At 48.1% G+C, this 21416-nt stretch overlaps 1 pseudogene across 1 annotated transcript in view; it reads left to right on the top strand.

Moving 5' to 3' along the window:
- The window catches only part of LOC147024976 (FRAS1-related extracellular matrix protein 1-like), a 127656-nt pseudogene that overhangs the window by 85336 nt on the left and 20904 nt on the right, over positions 1-21416 (top strand). The window contains exons 23-33 of the transcript XR_015059657.1: positions 167-353; positions 601-796; positions 915-1067; positions 1773-1933; positions 3096-3294; positions 3919-4191; positions 8367-8602; positions 9257-9266; positions 9678-9857; positions 9992-10193; positions 10482-10626. The product of XR_015059657.1 is annotated as an FRAS1-related extracellular matrix protein 1-like (transcript). The remainder of the gene's footprint in view (positions 1-166; positions 354-600; positions 797-914; positions 1068-1772; positions 1934-3095; positions 3295-3918; positions 4192-8366; positions 8603-9256; positions 9267-9677; positions 9858-9991; positions 10194-10481; positions 10627-21416) is intronic.

Raw genomic sequence — 21416 nt, 5'->3', positions numbered from 1 at the left:
TACCTCCCAAATGAGTTTATGTGCATGCGGTTTCTCTCATGCGTGTTCTTTGTGCTGCTCCTCTCTGCCCCATGCAATATATTGTAGGGCATGCTGCGATTTGGCTGGCATTGCTCTTATTTCCACTTTCGTTCTTTTTGACCCCAGGATCTTTCCCTCTGGGTAGGCATAGCAGCACAAACGGTGAACTATGTGCAGTCTCGGCATAAAGGCACTGAATCTACGGCAGACATCATGCTGTTGTACGCCAAGTGATTTGGCATACGCCGTTCCAAAGAGCTGTCGCTTCACGTGGTCATCAAGCCCATCAATGATGAAGTCCCCCACACTGCTGGTGCAAAACATCACAGTACGTTTTGGATTTTTAGAACATCTAAGCAACGAGGTAAAGTCTGTACTTCATTAAAAAAGAAATACCAACTATTTCTCTTCCATGGGTCTTGATTCTGCATTTAAAGAAAAGATTACAATACCTTGAAATACATCTATGTGAATAATGTCTCTCACGCCATCATGGCAGCTGTTTTTAAATGGGAATATAAGTATGCAAGTGATTAAAGGTAAGTTTTATCAATGCCTTTTTGCTTCATCTTGTTTCAGGTTGTGGAAGGAGAAAATGAAGAAGCTTGGGCCTTCTTTTGCTCAATGCTGAAAGATGCAGATATGCCACCTTGACTCCCTTGACATTCACCTTTGTGAAACCACCCCTTCCAATGGAGCTTATAATGGGGTCGTATCAAGGGCAGAGTAACCAGCCTCTGATCACGTTCACAATGCGTGGAGCAGCAGCGCAGTGGTGAAGTTCCTGATTGATAGATCTTTCATAGTTGTTCCCTACACGATGTATCCAACGTTCCATGACGAAATTATCTGGGATTTTAAGTGTTGTGTACTTGGATTTTGTGAAATGACAGGGCTGGAGGTGATTTACGTACATGATGATTCTGACTCAACAACTGATGCATTCTCTGTGTCTCTATCAGGATGGCAAGCATGAGGTTTATGGGACGGTGAATGTCACAGTGCATACCTGTCAACGATGAACTTCCGATTTACTTTGTCACAAGGTGTGCAGGTAGATTTTTTTCACTCTCCACTATATAAGCACGTCATGTTCAATCATAATTTATATTCTTTACAGGAGAGGCATATACCATGACACCATCACACAACTATCTAACACAAATCTTTCCAATTGAAAGGTTTGTATGTGTATATAAAGAAAAGCTATTATGTATTCACGAAATACGAACAATAATCATGAAATGATATTTGGGAGTGACCAAACTACTCCCAGGGCTAGCAGGATAGCCTTGAGGTATGCCTGCGAGAAACCAATGAGCTGTCTAATTTGGGTTTGAATCTCGACCAAGCTATGAACTATCATCCTGGTGTTTTGCAGGTGAGTGTGAGGCATCAATGTCCAGATGGAACAGCTTTATTGACAATTAAACGGGGTGCCCCTCTGCTGGCATTAGTTAGTAGGAAGTTTCTCTAAGATCTCATGGTGTCATTCGGCAAAGAGTAGGCGAGTGCTATCACCAGCACCCTTGCCAAATTTCAAATTCCTGCACACTCGGTCGAAGTATCCTGCTTCAGGAGAGGCCAAGCTAAGTTCCCAATTTAGGATTGTAAGCCTAGCCAAAGAAACTGCTTTTGGCATAACAGACGCCTCTGTATAGAGCTTGGTACATTGCTCTATCCATCCAACTCACTCCCAAAATGTTTCGTCCCTTCTTCGTGCTTTGCTGCAATATGTGATGGATTGATAGGAATACCGGCCTGGAGATTGAACCTGGAGATGAACGAGTGATATCGAGTGCAACGTTGAGAGCCAGTGACAAAAGACTCTGCTCGTTATGATGTCCTTTTCATCCTCACTGACGAGCTTCCATGCAGGGCCAGCTTGAGCTGAAGGTAAAATTGCGTGAACGTATTGATAACCATGTTGATAAGTTTGAGGAGTGGAATTGTTAAATTTTTTAATAATTATCCTCATATAGGGTTCCTGCAGTCCTAATAACTTACATTCGAGCTTCCAGTTTGAAAAACCAACCAATGTGCTTCGAGAAATTAATTATCCCCCGCACAACCCAACGAAGTTGGCAGGGGATATAGAAATATGGGTTCCTTCCGTCCGTCCGTCCATCACATTTCGTTTCCGGAGCTTAACTACAAGAAATCCCCTCAAGATATATTTATGAAATTTGGTACACATATCAAGCAAGTGGTGAACTGGATTGCCTTTTGATATTTTCTAATTGGATAGGTCACATTGTTTGGCAGCCATGTTGGATTCAAAGAAAAAATATTAAATAATGTTTTCTCTGGAATCACATAACCCAACGAAGTGAAAATTTTACAGCTTTCATCTTCCATCATGTCTGCATACATAGTAAAAATTATGACATCACAAGTCATATGGTTTGGCAGCCATCTTGGATATGTGAAAAACACACCTCATCCGATTAACCGCAAACGAAACTTCACACATATTTCCACTTTCTGGAGGATTGGAAGCAGAATGTAAATTTATGATGTGCACAGGTCACACATGGTTTTAGTCAGCCATCTTGGATTGAAAATTAATAAAATTTTTAAAATCTTCTCCAGAACAGCTGGACAGATTGAGGCAAAATTTCACATACACTTTCCCCAAGACATCCTTTCCAGAAGTTTGTTAATTTCTAATTGATAGGTCACATGGTTTGGTGGCCATATTGAATTTACCCTAAAACCTTCAAATATCTCTTCAGAAGCGGTTGGTCAGATCAAGGGGAAAGTTCACATACATATTGCACACGCTTAGGGAATATGTTTGTTCATCCTCATTTACTATGGTGGGGATATCTGAAGACTTTGTCTTCAACGGATGCCAGTTGAATCTTGCAAAGAACATTATAAACTGTTGACTTGCATTTTATGGCCTGGCCAGGCTGAAGTTTTGTGCACTGACTGTTTTCTCCCTCCAATCAAACAAGCCATACAAATGCATGAATTGGATCTTGTTCTGTTCAACCTTAGCCACAGATGCATGGCTGCAAGATGACATTTCTTGGATATTTTGTCATGCAGGTCGGAGGCGGGAGTGGAAGGCCCACTGCTTTAGGGGCAAATTTCAGGCCAGGATGACGTGGATGAAAACTCGTGTGCGATATGGTGTACACTCGGGTAGACCGAGTGCCAACACTGAAGATTTGTTCCGGTTCCGTCTTTGGGATGGGAATAACCAGTCTCCTGTTTATCCTTTCCTCCTGGTTTTAGCTTCGCACACCAAAAGGTATGTTGAACTTGGTGCAGGATCTTTCTACTGGGGATGGGGAGGAGTGCATGGAAAGCGTAGAGATACATGTGGGGCGTACCATAAGATTAGAAACGACATTCAGTTAAATAACTCCAAAAATGTTGCTTTTATCACATTATGGAAGCTTTGTGGTTGCTTCCTTTGGAGAGTAAGCTAGCTTTTCCATATGCTCTCGTTTAGTTGCACTTGTTTAAAATCCTGCAGTACCTTTCGAGATGAGTAGGCTGGCATGTATTCATGTATGAGATCAACCGGAAGCGCGGTCATCGGGAGAGGCAAGAACATAGCTGCGCATGACTGAAGCTGAGCTCAGGAATGCTTCTGAGGTTTCCGTAAGGTGTGGAGCACAATAAAAGATTGGATGGTGTACTCAAACTGCTTTCCCGTGCCTGATACATTACATAGGCCATTGTGTGCCAGTACCCTAGCCAAATTCTTATTTCTTGCTCTTGTTGAGTGCCGCTTCAACAACAACATCCTGATGTAGCGGAAAATCGGATCAGGGTAAATTCTCTGCTATCCAAATGTTCGTGACTGAGTTGTGGCCACCCTCTAATGCCCCTTGAAAAGGTGTGGAGTAATGACAGATCATCTTTCTGACAGGTGAAATTGAGCTGCTCCCAAGCCTATGATGGTGGGTTTTGGGTGACCGCACCACACATTGAGCCCAAACCTACTCTCAGCATGGGACTGGATCGGGACTAATCTGACAAACTGCTATTCGTGGTTCGGAGGCCTCCTGGTGCATGGCACTCTGGAGCATGTCCCGTACACAGAGGCTTGCCTATTTCCCTCAACCTTCACACAGCTTGATCTTATCGGCCATATTACTGTCTGGTTATGCTCATTGAGGGTGTCTCTCGGGCCCTCACAAATGACACTATCAGGTATTGTATTATGATTATTTATGGTTATTTTATAAGAACATTGAGATCAGGATGGATTGCTTTAGTGATGGTGAGGGAACCCTGAAATACTGTATATTTCAAAGTCTGCATGAGATCTAATGAAACACTGTTTCACACTGGTTGTTCGCTTGGAAATCACGCAAGCGACATTTTCACCAGTAGATGGTGCCACATCTAGTTTGGCTTACATGGCTGGTTTGAAAAATACGAATCGGTTTGACCTGCAGGTGGCATCCACTCCTGCTTTATGAACCTACCCCTGTTTCATAGTCGAGGCCAGTAAACAAGACTCGAGTCTAAGATTTCAAAATAAATTTCAACTCTGAGTCATTTTGTCTGGACTTGCTTTTCAACTTGGACTCAGATACACGATACAATCACTCGACTTGATGACTTGTACACTTGGACTCTGGACTTTTTAATTTTCATTCCGAAGCATGCCATTGCTCAATTACGCTTACTCATTAGAGATGTCCAAAGTTGGACGATTCAATTTCAATTTCAATTATTACTTTTTTTAAACTCAAAGTTGGATGATTACATTTTAAAATGGTTCATAACGTTGAAGAACAGCAGTCGGAGAGCACGGAAATAGTTCATGTGAGGCAAGACACTCATTTATGGGTACTTCAAATAACCATAAGCACAAATTCTCATTCTTTGTCCTTGCATTGTTTAATTTATAATCTGCAGGCCGAGTGCAATATGCACCAAAATGTAAATAATTTATTGCAGGAGGCCATTGAATGTGGAACAAAAAGAGCGTGTAATCCCATAAACACAAGGTCATCTTATATGGAGACAGTACACCTGCTTCATAGTATAATGGCAAAAGTCAGTGGTGGGTTTAAAATATGATTGGAGCACCATTGAAGATCACGCCGTGTTGGCCTGGTTTGTTGAGATCATCCTGCCAAGGAACATCGTCACCTTCGAGGAAAAACAGGATTGAGAAACCAACTGGTAAAAGTTTCCAAAAGATGACAACATATATTCTGGAGACCATTGTGGATGTGCTCAATGAGATCATCCACGAATATTCTTCTGCTGTCAAATGTTTCTTCCTCATTGGGTCCTTCATGAAACATTTGTGGATTGAGTTTTTGAATGTAGTGAAGATCTCTTGGTAAACTTCTAATTTTCAAAGAAAACTTAAAATGTGACTATGATTGCCCAGTGTTGACAAGGGAAAAAAAAAAGATATTGTCACGTCATAAGTCACGCTGGACGCACATACCTGCTGAGCTACAGAGATCCAAGACCTCCAATGAATGGCCAAACGATCCTGCAAGCTGCTGTGGAATGGACAGCACTTGCTTATCTTTCCACGCTCCAATACTGATTACAATTTGGTTATTCCCCAAAGGCCGTTTAAAGGCGTTCCTAAAATGGCGGTTGGTCCAAGTGCGCGTGGAAGGCAAGAAAGTGGGAATACGTTCCTTTATAATTAATCTGGCTTTATTTTAAAGTAATAATGTGGAGGGAAGATGAGGCACAGATAAATGAATGGACAGATATGGTGCTCAAAAGGTAAACGAATAATGGAACACACGTACTTATGATACAAATGAAGCTATAACCCCAATGGCAAAATTCACACTGACACTTACACAACAAAGGGGATAAGTATGAATGGGCAATGAATTGGTGTCTCCCACACCACTCCAACACTGCAGGGATGGTTCAGCTTGATCCGTCACTCGAATGGTAAGTCAGCTAGTGACCCTCTCACCAAGGAGCAGAGTCTCAGCTCAAGAGCTGTGCAGGCCAAACTGCCATAAACGAGAGAGAGATGATCTCTGATCTGTGCACACATGTGAACGTGGCTCTTACTCCCTAAGGACTGTCCTCAAGCACGGAATGGTCCCGTCATTTGCTTGTTTACTGTACTGCCGCGTGTGGTTGGGGGGGGGGGGCACCTTCAAGCAAGTGTCTCACCTACATCCAGGGGCCCCTTGCGCAGTGCACTCCACTGCTAGATGCCATCAGCCAGCAAGTAATTATTGTAATTCACTGTATCCCTAAAAAGGAAGCAGTCACAGGTAGTAACCCCTCTATTATGCTCTAGCTTACACAAGGATACACAAGGAACTTCAGGTGCAGAAGGGGGCACTGCACCAACCCCAGTATCTATCACTCTTATCCACACACAAGCTACCAACAAGTCTTGCTTATATCCCCATACCTGTCTATCATTCCAATGTAATCCAGGAACCTATCTAATTCCCATTTAACCTTATCCACCCCCGACACTGCTACTACCTTTTCTGGAGAGACCACTCCATACATTAACCACTCTCCCACTAAAAGACCCCTGCCTTAAAACTGTTCTAACTCTTCCTCTCGACACTCAAGCAACGGTCTCTCCCCTGGTCCTAACAATGTCCACTAACTGAAAAACTCCACTCCACCTATCTTGTCCACACCTCTTTAATATCTTAAACATCGTCATCAGATCCTCTTCCGTAATCACCTCTCTTTCCAATGCATAAAGTCCTGTCTCCATCAAACGTTCATCATAACTTCAGTCTCGCTAACTCCAGGAATCATTGTAGTTGCTTCTCTTTACGCTGCACTCTCTATGCAGCAGTCATGTAACTTGATGGTCAAACTGTGTGAAAACCATTAAAAACAAACCACACAGAAAGATGAGTGATCATGTCCCACCTCTATTCTGTGTGCTATTTACCAATCAAAAATGAGTTTGAATTGAGCTGCTCCCTGACACTCCAGAGCAGGCATTTGCATGACTTCATATTTCTCTTCTCAAACCTGGAGGTACAGGTGCGCGTTGAATGGACGATTGGAGCAGTTCGAGACACGTTTACAGGACTTTGGGCAATCCTATTGAAAGGCAAATGACACATAGATTAATTTACAGATGCCTTAAATTGAAGAATAAACTGAAATTTCCATGAGATTTTGTCATCAGGTATATTGATGTCTATACTCTTAAAACGAGCCGTGCGTGTGTCCGTGGCTCGTGCAGTGTGTCTGCGAGTTCCACCCATTGGTTAGACAGTTCGCCTGGTTTCTGTGGTTCTCAGTGTGGAGGTGTGAGGTTCTCATAGGCCTCTTCAGTGAGGATCACGCTTTCTGACTCTTTCACATCTTTATCTTAACTCCAATCCAATATCTGATTTCTATTTCTCATCGTCGCTAAGATGGTTTAAGACTCTGGTTTCTAAAAACGAGAAAAAAAAATCAGATGAATATTCATGTTTTTAAAAGGCAAAATGCATTTTAATAAGCGTTTCTGGTTGGGTGGTGATGTGGGGGAGAGAGGTGGGAAGAGGGGACAGGGGCAAGAGAGAGAGGGGGCAGGGTGAGAGAGGGGGAAGGGGGAGAAAGAGTGAGGGGAGAGAGGGATGGGGAGAGAGAGTGAGGGGAGGGAAGGGTAGAGAGGAGTGAGGGGGGAGGGGGGAAAGTGAGGAGAGGGGGGACAGAGGGAGGGTAGGCAGAGTAAGGAAGGCGAGAGATGAAGGAGGGAAGCGGGGAGGGGAGTGGAGGAAAGAGTGGAAAGGGGGGAGGAAAGAAGGGAGGGGAGAGGAGTGGGGAGAGGTAATAGAAGGGGGTGGGAAAGGGAGAGAGAGGAAAGAGGGAGGAAGAGTTGGGAAGTGGGGGGTTGCTCTGACTTCAATATGTAATTAATGTTATCCAAGATGTGTGCCTTCATTCTTTGATGGATATCAAGGGGAAAGGAATGAGTGGTGGTGATATTGTTCACGTAAGTCAGAATTCCATGTGTAAGTTTACTCACAGCCAAAATGTAACTGGGTATGTCTGTGTTTGTGGTCTCAAAGTACCCACCTTCATGTGTGTGTGTGTGTGTGTGTGTGTGTGTGTGTGTGTGTGTGTGTGTGTGTGTGTGTGTGTGTGTGTGTGTGTGTGTGTGTGTGTGTCCATGTCTCTGTGTCTGTGTGTGTGTGTGTCCATGTCTCTGTGTCTGTGTGTGTCAATGTAGGAGGTGATGCAATCACCTCTGCAGATAATGTGCTAGTCCTGTTAAATCACCCCCTTGTATGCTGTAGAAGTGAAATTTATTTATTGCTTCTGATATATCATGTATGACCTATACATTTCACTGCTACTTGACTTTTTGTTTGATGTGTGTCTCTGTTTGATCTCCACCCTTGCCTTGTTTTGTAACTTAGCTTCTTCGTCAGTAATGGTCATAGCTCACAAAATGGTTCGATGTCTATCATTGTGGAGACCCAAGATAATGCATCCCCAGTGGTGGAACGGAATGAAGGCTTACATGTCTCCAAGGGTTCCAATGCAGCAATTTCAGCAAGTCCCTCCGTCTTGGGTGACCCTGGCAAATCATCTGGTGACCTGAATTATCTTGTGACTGGAATTGCCATGTGCATGGTACCCTTTACCTTCACGGGTGACCCACTGGTGGGTTCTTATCCATATCCAGCAGTACTTTGTCATTATTAAATATTTTGTTATTTTGTTTCGCTATGTTGTATCTGGTCTTGATTTAAATCATCCTGCAAAGCCAATTGGCAGGTTGGCCTAGACTCCTCGTAGTATGCACACTCATTTCTCAGCTGTCTATCCAGAATTTGAATCCTGACCCAGCTATAAACTCTCATTCAGGTGTTTCACAGGCAGGGTGAGTCATGAATGTATGTGTTGTCCCTCGGATGGATGTTAAACAGGTGTCCCGTCTCCTGGAATTAGCTCGTGGACATTAAAGATCCCACAGTGTTCTTCGCGAAGTTGGTGAGATGTTGCAGGCATCATAACCAAATTCCAAATTCCTGCCCCAACTATTTAGTGGAGTGTCAGGCCTGGCCAGCCGGTACGTGAAAGACGTGGGCAAAATCTTCCCTGGGCCAACCCCACATTAACGTGTGAATAATTGTGGCTGTTAAAGAATAAAATCCTGCTTACCCAATGGCAGTATGAACAGTCAACTACAGCAATCCGAGCTCGCAGTTGCACGCTCTTCTTTTGAGATCAAGCATCACAGGTCAAGGATCCCAGAACACTAGTGTCCGAAGATCATTTGATCAGTGTATATCGATGTAATCAGTTAACCCCTGGTTATTACAAACCCAAAAGATTTTCGAAGCATAAAACGAGTAGAGTTTATTTATTCAATGGACTGAAGCCTGACCCAAAGAGGTGACTATTGGGGTGAGAAATGAAGAAACCAATTTATTTTTAATTAAATTAATGTTTCATATGCCATAGAAGAAGAGTTTGTAGTTGGTAATGAAGCATTGTCTTTAGCAAAAATAGTGGAAGCGTTGTTACACTTAGATAAATGTGTAAAAGACAATGGAAGAGGTTGAAAAACTGATCATTAGCAGATAACATCAGATGGATAGAATGAATCGATCAGTTGTGGCAAGTGAAAGATCATCTTCCAAAATGAATAAATTCTCCCTTATTACAAACGATGTTGATTGGCATTGCTCCACGTCACACTCTTCATCCGCTACTTCCCACAGACCGATGCTCAATGTTCAACGTTTTCTCAGGAGGATCTAAACCAGCAACGTGTTGTGTACCAGCATGATGGAAGTGCAAGTTCGCTCGATCGATTTTCATTTGTCGCAACCGATTCAGTCAAATGTGGTCCAGTTCAGCGGAGTCGCATAAAGGCCACACCTGTGATGTTCAAAATTCAGGTTAGTGTTAAGCAGTATGGACTGATGCATTGGGGTCTTTTACCTGTACTTTGGACCATGTACTCATGTCAAAGTGCTTATGCAGATATATTGTAGTCTTTACTTAATGCTGATTTCTTTTGTGGTCTTGCCAGGTAGAGGGAGTGGACAACTCACGACCACATTTGCTCAGGATCAAGACTGCTAATTCTGTAAGGTCTTTACGAGATGGACGGTTTGGCATTGTGTTGTCGACACGCCATCTGATGGTGACTGATTCACCAAATGCTGACCACGAGATCACCTTCTCAATTGTACGACCTCCTACCTTTGGCTACCTGGAGCACATCGACACAGGTCTTACCACATCACATTACGGCTCCAACTACTTGTTGCCATTTTGTGAGTTACGCTGTAATCCAGATGGAGTTCTGGGAAATGCATGATATATGGATTAGCCTGATACTGGTGTTCACCTCGAGCAGATTTGTGTAATGTAACTACAATCTCAATGTTGGAGGATGTGATTGATAAGACGGTTCACAGACATGAATGGGATTTGCTAAGTTTTGATCTATGACCAAGGATGTGAATCGTGTTTCCTTTTTCATATTGTTCTGACATAAGGGCAATTTACTTCAACAGGAGAGATTGTTCAGACACGTTTTACCCAAAAGGACCTCGAAGAGCGGAACATTGTCTATGTAATCAATCCTGAACTCGATGTCACTTCTGACAGCCTGGAATTTGAGTTGTCGGATGCAATAAGAAGCTCGGTGAACACTCATACGTATGTAAAACCCAACGATTGCCTCAATAGAAAACAATTTAGAGTGAAATGTTTTCTTATCCAGTGCATCGCTACCATTGAAAGTAAATAATCATGCACTTTCCATACCTCAGCGATTGTGACTCCTTTCAGAAATGTCTAAATCCTTTGACGTGAAGGACATCTTGATCATTTTTAAAGTACGTACGTCTGATTTGTTTTTTATTCTTGATGAGCCACAAAAATGGCGAAACTATGGTCGACGGCTCCACCATCCTCTATTTGTGACCTTTAATATCTCGGTCCTTAAAACCGACCTGAGTGCGCCCAGGGAAGCCACATGGTAATGGAGGTGTTGTGGTGTGCATGTCCATGATGCTACATCATGTCACCATTATTAGGTTGAAAGGGCTGTTTCTGGTCATCTATCTTTATAATTATATCATTGCGAGGTGTCTGTGTGTGTATATGTGCATGTGTTACAGTGTGTAAAGACTTTTCTTTGATTTCTACATAATTCCACATCCCTTGACCAATCTCCCCATCTGCCCTAACCCCCATACCCTTCCCACAACAAGGATATTATCTGTATGTATGCGTGTGAAGGTATGAAAATCATAGAAAACTAGAGGGGGAGCACTCGGGAGAGTGCAAAACCTCCGCTGCCAATACTGCTGGGTCACTCAGGTGAACCTTATATCTTATTCATTAAATATGATGTCAACAGTGCTGACAGAGTTATAGTTCTTTTCTCCATTTTTTTTTGGGGGGGGGGGGGTTGGAAATCACTTAACACATGTATAAATGCAAAAAAAAAAGAAATCGAAATTTGTTGAAAAAAAAGTTGCAAAAAATATTTTTTCCTCTAACAAATTTTTTTTGGGGGTGGGTTGGAAATCACTTAAAAGATGTAGAAATGCAAAAAAGAAAATTTTCTCTAACAATTTTTTGGGGGGTTGGAAATAACTTAAAACATGTAGAAATGCAAAAAAAAAATCTTTTTTCTCTAACAATTTTTTTTTGGGGGGGGGGGACCAAGTCCAAAATTTAATGGCATGATCCTTGGACCATACCTAACCCCCCCACCAAGTTTCGTCGAAATCCGTCGAGGAGTTTTTCCGTAATACTGTTCACAAACAAACAAACAAACAGAAAGGGGTGAAAACAGTAACCTCCATCCATCTTCGAAGATGGCAGAGGTTAACAACAGCTGGGCCAATCTCTATCAAATTCTGCATACATGCAGGTCAGGGGCACAACCCCCACCCCCATGAGGAAATTCTCTGCATGTATATGTGTGTAGGTCTGAAAATCAGGGCTGGGCCAATCTCCACCAAATTTTGCAAATGTGACGGGGGTACCCAGTGTCAGGTCATGAGCACAAAAAAATATCCCTTCCCCTGCCATCTCACTTCCCCCTCACCCCCCATAAGGGCAGCAGACTTCTGAGACTTTCTATCTGTATGGCTGAGGCACACACTCACCAATATTTGCTTCTCCATATGTGTGGACATCCAAAAACCATATTAAAAAAACCTGCAGGGCCAATCTCCACCAGATTTTGCATACGTACATGCCAAAGCACCCAAAGTCAGGGAATGGGCACAACCATCCCTCCCCCTCCCCGCCCCCACTCCCACCCCTCCATCACATGACAATTGGCAACGCATCTCTTTGAAGCTTTTGTAATGTAACGATTTCTTTTATTTGTTCATTGAAATTCCCCCAAAACAAGGGTGAGGTGAAAGCAACTCGTGATTTTGGGGGGTATACAGAGTTCTGGGAATTGTACATATTTTCGATAAATTGTCGATAATCACACCAATTCCAATCAGCCAATTACCAAAAAAATTGCTAATATTGGCCAAGTGTGTGTGTGTGTGTGTGTGTGTGTGTGTGTGTGTGTGTGTGTGTGTGTGTGTGTGTGTGTGTGTGTGTGTGTGTCTTTTTCTTCATAAAGTATAACATATTATATTCTCTCTGTTATATAAATATATATATATATATATATATACATATTGTTGTGGTTGACCAAATTCACAAACCACCATTCAGGTCCCTAAGGTGAGATATCTCGGTAAGTACATGTGTAGTTCGGCCCAAACCCGTTGTCTAGAGGGAATAAATGTCATTCATGCGGGCTACGACTCTTCAGGATAGCCGTTTTTCTTTTACTATCTTTATTTTGGACCAGCCGCCATTATTACCACCAGCTACCACGTCTCAACAGCCATCACAACAACAACCACCAACCACAACGCCACTTCACAACAACAACCACCAACCACAACGCCGCTTCACCACAACCGCCACGACCTTTACCGTCACAACTCGCCACGGTCGCATCACCGTCATCTCGCGCCACTCGTGGGCACCGATGCTGGACTCGTGTGGGGCGCGCACCGAGCAGCGTGTTCAAAAACATCACGGACTTTCCGCAGAAAAACGGATCAAAAACGACTCACGCCCACTTTTGTTCCGTCCAATCGGTGAGCGAGGGGCGATTTGGCCCCGCCTCCAGGGCGTTGGAGGGCGGTCGCTATATGCAAATTCATGGATCAAAAAGCATTCACGCCCACTTTTCCTCGGGCCAATGGGGAGCCAGGTGAAGGGTCAGAGGCAGAGGGTCAAGGGTAAAAGAGCGAAGCCATGTGGCTTATAAAAACGACTGCGTTCGTCAGTCGAGGGCAGTTCGCAGTTGGCAGTTCGCAGTGGGCAGTTCGCAGTTGGCAGTTCGCAGTGGGCAGTTCGCAGTTGGGAGTTCGCGGAGCCAGTGAAGAGTTGGGACGAGTCAAGAGAGGAGACGGAGAGGGCGATCGGACGAAGCTGTGGAGAGGCGGCAGCGGCGAAGGCGGTTGAGGGGGTGCTCGCGTCGGATTCGGGGAATTGCGGAGGGAGAGGCCGGCGGCGCGACCGAGGTCGTGGTGGAGACGCTCGTCGCGGGACCCGAGATTTTGTGAAATCCTCCTTTCCCCGAGCATCAGCAACCCCCTCCTGTTTCCCCCCGCGCTGAGATAGTGCGACAAAAGGGGGCCCCCTTCCCACCCCCTACCAGACACTGTCCGCGAGGCCCGCGGAGTTGAGGCACCACCGCCACTTCGCGTCTCATCATCAGACGGGTAGGCCCGACACGGTCTCGGCCCCAGGCCCGCCTACCCCCTCATCCTGGAGGGTGGTTCTCTTTTCTTTTTCTTTGGGAATATGTGTTGTCGGCGCCGTCTGTGAAGTAAAATTGTATAAGTGTTGCCGAGTGCCCGGTAGTCGGATAGATCTGCATTGTTGCATTTGCTTTTTGTCTTCTTCTTTTACATGTGCTTTTGGTGGAATTGTATATGTGTGCTTTCCGTTCATCGCGAAATAAATGTGCTTATTGTTGAACTGTTTTCCCGCTTCGCTTCGTCATTTCTTTCATTGAATCCCCATCTTGCTTCACGTAAAGGGTTGGTCGTGGGCTAAGACGCCCGATAATTAATCGAACCGTCGAGGCCGACGAATAACACCGCTCGGTTATCCCGATAGTACGGAACGGGTCGCTTAAGTGGCCCGTGTCCGAAGTCGACCTGCGGCGAGGTGCGATCGCCCGGTCTACCCTCCGTGTGGGTACTTAGGCAGGTCGAATTTGGCGAGCAACCCTATCCCACGCGGGGGCCGATTGGCACGATCGCGGTGAGACCGAAAGGTCCACCCGTGACTGGTTCCCGGCGTTAGTCCGAGAGGGTCACGACTGGATTGTCCGTCCGGTGGGCGACGTGCCGCGATTCGAGTTACGTGGCCGTCCGCACGCCGGCGGGCGCGAATCCGCAACACTGGTGTCAGGAGTGGGATACAAACTCATCGCCCTCCTTGCAGCACTGGTATCGGAGAACGGGAAAACGGGCTCTCCTGTCTCCGGCTAAATTCACGGGAATCGGTCCAGGGGTGAGAGGAGCGACCCCCGATTCCCTCCAAATTACGAGCGAGCTAAATTAACCCTTTAAGAGAAGCAAGATGGCGTCTCAAGGTGAGCGGGAGCCGGGGGTATTAGAAATGTATATGTGTAGTAATGTGTAGAATCCATGGCTCAGGATGAAATCCCCGTGCAGGAAATGTTGGTTGTACAGGAAAACGAACTCGCCCAACTGAACCCAGAGCCCGAAATGGGTGCGGCAGCGGCCGCGGTGTATGACACCTCCCCTCCCCCTCTCCACCAAAACCTCCCGATTCTTGCCGAATCGGCTCACCCAAGCGCACCCGACATGGCCCAGCTATACGCCATGCTGGCGGCAATGAACAAGCAAATGGAAACGAATGCGCATGAAATTATGAAAGGAATGAATGAAAAGATGGATGCATACGCAAATGAATTTATAAACGAAACGAAAAAGCTGCGGGGTGAGACGCAGTACATGGGCCGATGCCTGCAGGCGGGCATGAAGGCCGTTAGCAGGGAGCTTAAAATGGCGACTCCACGTGTAGGAACGAACGAGCTGGAAGGGGGTGCAACGGCTGTCGGGCCCGCGGTGGAGGCGGGTAAGGAAAAAGTAATTCGGGAGACAAGAGACGAGGTGAAAGTAATTGGGAGGGAGAGAAAAGAACAATTAATACGGAAAGCAAGGATGAGGTACGCGGAGATTGTGAAAGAGCAAGGAGTGAAAAACAGGGAAGGACGGGAGCGACTTAAAGAGAAAGCAAGGTTGACCTACATAAAGATAAGGGAAAGACGCCACAAAGAAGCGGAGACGAATAGACAGGAGGGGACAACAGAAACTTATAAATGTATAGAGACACGGGAGACAAAAAAAATAGAGGAGAGACTGCATGATAATGACAAGGTAAGTGACGCACACACACACACGGAGGTAGTGGAGGACAATGGGGTGAGCTGGTGGACTGGGTGGAGGCCCGGTGCGAGCAGCGGGATAGCCTCCTCCAGGAACGAGGGGAGGGAGTATTCCCCCTTGAGGCGAGTCACGACCAGGTGAGTTCGGTCGTGCTTTGCGAGGTTGAGGGGACGGGTGCTGTGGACAGGTGCACGGAGAGCTTGGGGGGTATAGAGGCCCCGGAGACCCTTGTGGGGACACGAATCCCCAGTGTGGTTGTCCCGGTGTGTGTGATGCAAGGTGTGAGTGCGTCCCCGTGTGTGAGTGGTGTGGTGGCGATGGTGCCAGAGTACGTGCTTCCCAGCACGCCGTGTGTGGATGAGGCACCGTGTGTGGAAGAGGCCGTGTGTGTGGATGAAACGGCCAGTGTGGATGAGGCACCGCGGTTGAGTGCCCCCGCGTGTGTGAGTGAGGGACGGTGTGTGGATGAGGCACCGCGGGTGAGTGCCCCCGCGTGTGTGGGTGAGGCACCGTGTGTGAGTGAGGTCGTGTGTGTGGATGAAACGGCCAGTGTGGATGGGGCACCGCGGGTGAGTGCCCCCGCGTGTGTGGGTGAGGCACCGTGTGTGAGTGAGGCCGTGTGTGTGGATGAAACGGCCAGTGTGGATGAGGCACCGCGGGTGAGTGCCCCCGCGTGTGTGAGTGAGGCACGAGTGAGTGGAAGGCCGCGAGTGTGTGGAGCCACGTGTGCAAGGGAGGTAGCATGCGTGAGTGAACGGCCAAGTGCAAGGGAGACCGTGTGTGTGAGAGAGCGGTATGTGAGGGAGATGTCGGTTGGCATGCGGGAGCACGCAGCCGCGTCTCCCGGTGTGAATGTAATGGTGTGGAGTGAGCGTCGTAACACGCAGGTGTGCGTGGGTCGAATGGCGACGACGGCGACAGAGGAAAGAAAGCCGAGTAGCGGCTGTAGTTGTTTCGGGGACCGTGCCGGGTTCACCCAGCAGTGAGCACGAGGTCCGTGCTGTGCAACGCACGAGGCCCCCACGGGCTCGTTTGCGATAGTGAAGTCCCGGTCCGGAAACGCACGCGGTGGATTTGCCGATCCCGCGGATGGACAAAGTTTAGGCAGGATTACGGATCGGGACCGGACGGGTTCTCCACGCGATCGTGTGTGTTAAGCTCCAACGGGCAAAGCACATGTGTTCGCATGGGGAACCCCTCGAGACGTGGGGCTTGTGTTTTTTTTAAGCGCACGGTGACGCCATGGCTGCACGTGGGGTTGGAATCCGGCAGGAGGGGTATCCCTGCCGGATGGTACCGTCCAAGGAGGGACGAGGAACACGTGCAGCTGCATGACGTCACGGGCAGGTGTAAAGTGCGCGAGCTGCGAGTTGCCGCGCTGGTGATGCGCATGTAAAAAAAAAAAAAAAAAAAAACAAGCCTCACTTTCGGGTGCACAGGATTCCTGGGCAAGGGGTGGAAGACCCCCTTGACCTGGGCACAGGATGGAAACTAGTTAGGGGGAAGGGTTAGCTTAGCTCGACCGGCTCCATGGGGCAGGGGTAAGTCCTCATGGGGCCCGTGGAATGGATTAGTTAGAGGGATTGTAGCGAGATTTAGGTTGGGAAAGTTATTTTAGAGATTTGGAGACAGTGACAGACTTGTGAATGTGTAGAGTTGACGTAGTTTAGCTACGTAGTGTTAAAAGGAACGTGCTGTAGTTTAAGGGACGACGTGGGAGCACGAGTTAGTTAGGGGATGTAGTTAGAAGGATGGCAGAATTCAGCGGTGTGTGTGTGAGTTGAAGAGTTGTGAGGTGAGTACATGATGAGTGAGTGAGGCCAGCAGGTCTGTGTGTATGGAGCGAATGGGGACTGCATGGTGCGATGAGTGATTGGGGGGATGAGTGACTCCCGCCCAAGGGACCCCGGGGTCAGAGTAAAGTGAGTTAGCTGGGTTAGCCAAATTGAAAAATGGAGGTTGTTTTGTTGTTGGTGGGAGTGTAGGCTCGAAACCCGTTTGGAGGGGTGCAGGAGCCCTGTTGACGGGTTGGGAGCATGGCTGCGAAAGGTGAGTATCGCTGAGTGGGTACCCCGGGCACCAGGCTAGTCGGCCGTGGTAGGCCAAGGGCCCATGGGGGGCCGGGATAGCGTAGTGCGCACGGGTGCGCCTGCTTGGTGCGGGGGCCCGGGGCGCCATTAGCCGCGTGGGCATTGTTGTGCCCAAGGGTGACCCTCGGAAAGGGGCCTGGGAAGCCAGCCTGCCACGTGTGCGTTTCAGGGGAGGTGCCATGGGGGGCACTCCCGGTGTTAGGGAGCTGGTAGGCTCGGAGGCAGTGTAGTGCCCGGGGGTGCCATAGCGGGAGAATCGGCAGAGGGTCGTGCCTGCCAAAGGGAGCCACGTGTCCCAGCCATGAGACCGTGTGAGGGCACGGAGAGAAAATTGGGGGGCAAGGCCCGAAATTGTGAGGACACCAACACAGGCGACGGGAATCTGGGTTGTTAGAACCAATAGTTTAAGCGAGAGGCGCTTGTTGAAAGCCCCGGGGTAGTTTAACAGTTAAATGGTTCGGGTAGATTAGATGTACCCCTCCGCACCATCCATCCCCTCGCTGTCGTTGTGGGCCACTGGACCCACTTTGGTTATAGATCGCCGAACTCTGGGGAGGCCATTCTGAGGCTTGAGTTGGGCCTCGACACAGGACGTTAGCTCTCCCTTATTCCCCTCCAGGAAGGGAACGTAGGGGTGGGGAGTAGGCTTGGTGACAGGATAGGTTAGCCGAACAAGGACAGTAAAGGGGGTTAGGGGACGATTTATAGTGGGGAAGTAAAATAAAAAATAAGTTGGGGCTAAATTGGGGTTTGACAAATTAAGGGAGTGGGTATGGACAGTGACAGGCAAAGGCGATAGGTGGGAGGGAGACAGGTAGGTAGGTCCGAGCCCGCCTTCCAAGTGGCCAGCACCACCGCACTCCCTCCACCAACCTCCACTGAACGGCAAAGGCTGGCCAACTTCATTGGCTGGCCGTGTTTTGCTTCAAGGCGGAGGCCGGCCAACTTCATCGGCAGCTGTTGTTGTGCTGCAAGGCCTGTGCCGACCCACTTCATCTGCCGGCTGGCTGTTTTTCTTCAAGGCCTGTGCCGGCCAGTTCGTCTGCCGGCTGTGTTTGCCTGCAGCGGCCTTCTTCTGCGGGCTGTGTTTGCCTGCTGCCTTTGCCATGCCATGCCCACTGCCCCTGCTCACCAGCCCCGTTCAATTTTTGCTCTGCCCCCCTGTTCATTTCCATGTGCGCCAGGATCCGCAAGGCAACAGTTTGCAATATGCGAGAACTGCCCTGTTGGCAGCTACAACACGGGCCTGCACTGGCGGCCCGTGCACCGTGTTTGTGTTCATCCATCCATTCGTTGTGTTCATTGCGTGTGCCACTTGAGCTGGCACGGAGACTGCATTTGTGCGGCCCATGCACCGTTGTGGTTCACTGCGTTCAGTTCAAACCATTCATCCATCCATTCGTTGTGTTCATTGCGTGTGCCACTTGAGCTGGCACGGAGACTACGTTTGTGCAGCCCATGCACCGTTGTGGTTCACTGCGTTCAGTTCAAAAGGGAAGGCCTTGGACTGCGTGTGAGCAGCCGGCCACGTTCCCTGTCACCTGCATTGTTTGAGCCAGAGACTGCATGCGGGCAGCCTGGCTCCCTGCTAACTGCTTTCTTTTTGCAGAGTTCAGTGATCCTGGGCCATGGTTTAGTGTAAAATTTGTAAGTTAAGGTTAAGATGTACTGTACATATGAGTGCGCCCCCGGCATGTCTGTCCTAGCGCCGGCAATTTTATTTAAGTCGTCCGTGTGAGTGAGTTTGTTTAGGTAGTTACTCAGCCCTTAGGTTATTTATTTTGGGGACACGAATACCATGAATGTCGCACTCAGGGATCCGTAGGTAAAATGTACTAGGGGAAAACTACACATGATGGCACACGAGAATTTGACGACTCGAGACGAGTCTGTAAAAAGGGAGGGGTAGTGTTGTGGTTGACCAAATTCACAAACCACCATTCAGGTCCCTGAGGTGAGATATCTCGGTAAGTATATGTGTAGTTAGGCCCAAACCCGTTGTCTAGAGGGAATAAATGTCATTCATGCGGGCTGCGACTCTTCAGGATAGCCGTTTTTCTTTTACTATCTTTATTTTGGACCAGCCGCCATTATTACCACCACCAACCACGTCTCAACAGCCATCACAACAACAACCACCAACCACAACGCCACTTCACAACAACAACCACCAACCACAACGCCGCTTCACCACAACCGCCACGACCTTTACCGTCACAACTCGCCACGGTCGCATCACCGTCATCTCGCGCCACTCGTGGGCACCGATGCTGGACTCGTGCGGGGCGCGCACCGAGCAGCGTGTTCAAAAACATCACGGACTTTCCGCAGAAAACGGATCAAAAACGACTCACGCCCACTTTTGTTCCGTCCAATCGGTGAGCGAGGGGCGATTTGGCCCCGCCTCCAGGGCGTTGGAGGGCGGTCGCTATATGCAAATTCATGGATCAAAAGCATTCACGCCCACTTTTCCTCGGGCCAATGGGGAGCCAGGTGAAGGGTCAGAGGCAGAGGGTCAAGGGTAAAAGAGCGAAGCCACGGGGCTTATAAAAACGACTGCGTTCGTCAGTCGAGGGCAGTTCGCAGTGGGCAGTTCGCAGTTGGCAGTTCGCAGTGGGCAGTTCGCAGTTGGGAGTTCGCGGAGCCAGTGAAGAGTTGGGACGAGTCAAGAGAGGAGACGGAGAGGGCGATCGGACGAAGCTGTGGAGAGGCGGCGGGGGCGAAGGCGGTTGAGGGGGTGCTCGCGTCGGATTCGGGGAACTGCGGAGGGAGAGGCCGGCGGCGCGACCGAGGTCGTGGTGGAGACGCTCGTCGCGGGACCCGAGATTTTGTGAAATCCTCCTTTCCCCGAGCATCAGCAACCCCCTCCTGTTTCCCCCCGCGCTGAGATAGTGCGACAAAAGGGGGCCCCCTTCCCACCCCCAACCAGACACTGTCCGCGAGGCCCGCGGAGTTGAGGCACCACCGCCACTTCGCGTCTCATCATCAGACGGGTAGGCCCGACACGGTCTCGGCCCCAGGCCCGCCTACCCCCCTCATCCTGGAGGGTGGTTCTCTTTTCTTTTGCTTTGGGAATATGTGTTGTCGGCGCCTTCTGTGAAGTAAAATTGTATAAGTGTTGCCGTGTGCCCGGTAGTCGGATAGATCTGCATTGTTGCATTTGCTTTTTGTGTAATATTGCATTGTCTTCTTCTTTTACATGTGCTTTTGGTGGAATTGAATATGTGTGCTTTCCGTTCATCGCGAAATAAATGTGCTTATTGTTGAACTGTTTTCCCGCTTCGCTTCGTCATTTCTTTCATTGAATCCCCATCTTGCTTCACGTAAAGGGTTGGTCGTGGGCTAAGACGCCCGATAATTAATCGAACCGTCGAGGCCGACGAATAACACCGCTCGGTTATCCCGATAGTACGGAACGGGTCGCTTTAGTGGCCCGTGTCCGAAGTCGACCTGCGGCGAGGTGCGATCGCCCGGTCTACCCTCCGTGTGGGTACTTAGGTAGGTCGAATTTGGCGAGCAACCCTATCCCAGCGGGGGCCGATTGGCACGATCGCGGTGAGACCGAAAGGTCCACCCGTGACTGGTTCCCGGCGTTAGTCCGAGAGGGTCACGACTGGATTGTCCGTCCGGTGGGCGACGTGCCGCGATTCGAGTTATGTGGCCGTCCGCACGCCGGCGGGCGCGAATCCGCAACAATATATATATATATATATATATATATATATATATATATATATATCTCTTTCTCTCTCTCTCTCTCTCTCTCTCTCTCTCTCTCTCTCTCTCTCTCTCTCTCTCTCTCTCTCTCTCTGTGTCTCTGTGTCTCTGTGTCTCTGTGTCTCTGTGTCTCTGTGTCTCTGTGTCTCTGTGTCTCTGATATATATATATATATATATATAGT

The sequence above is a fragment of the Eptatretus burgeri genome, chromosome 6 (genome assembly GCF_056783735.1).
Source record: "Eptatretus burgeri isolate ZD-2024b chromosome 6, Ebu_testis_v1, whole genome shotgun sequence".
Taxonomy (NCBI): domain Eukaryota; kingdom Metazoa; phylum Chordata; class Myxini; order Myxiniformes; family Myxinidae; genus Eptatretus; species Eptatretus burgeri.
The sequence above is the reverse complement of the archived record's forward strand: the minus strand, read 5'-3'. Positions and strand labels throughout refer to the sequence as shown.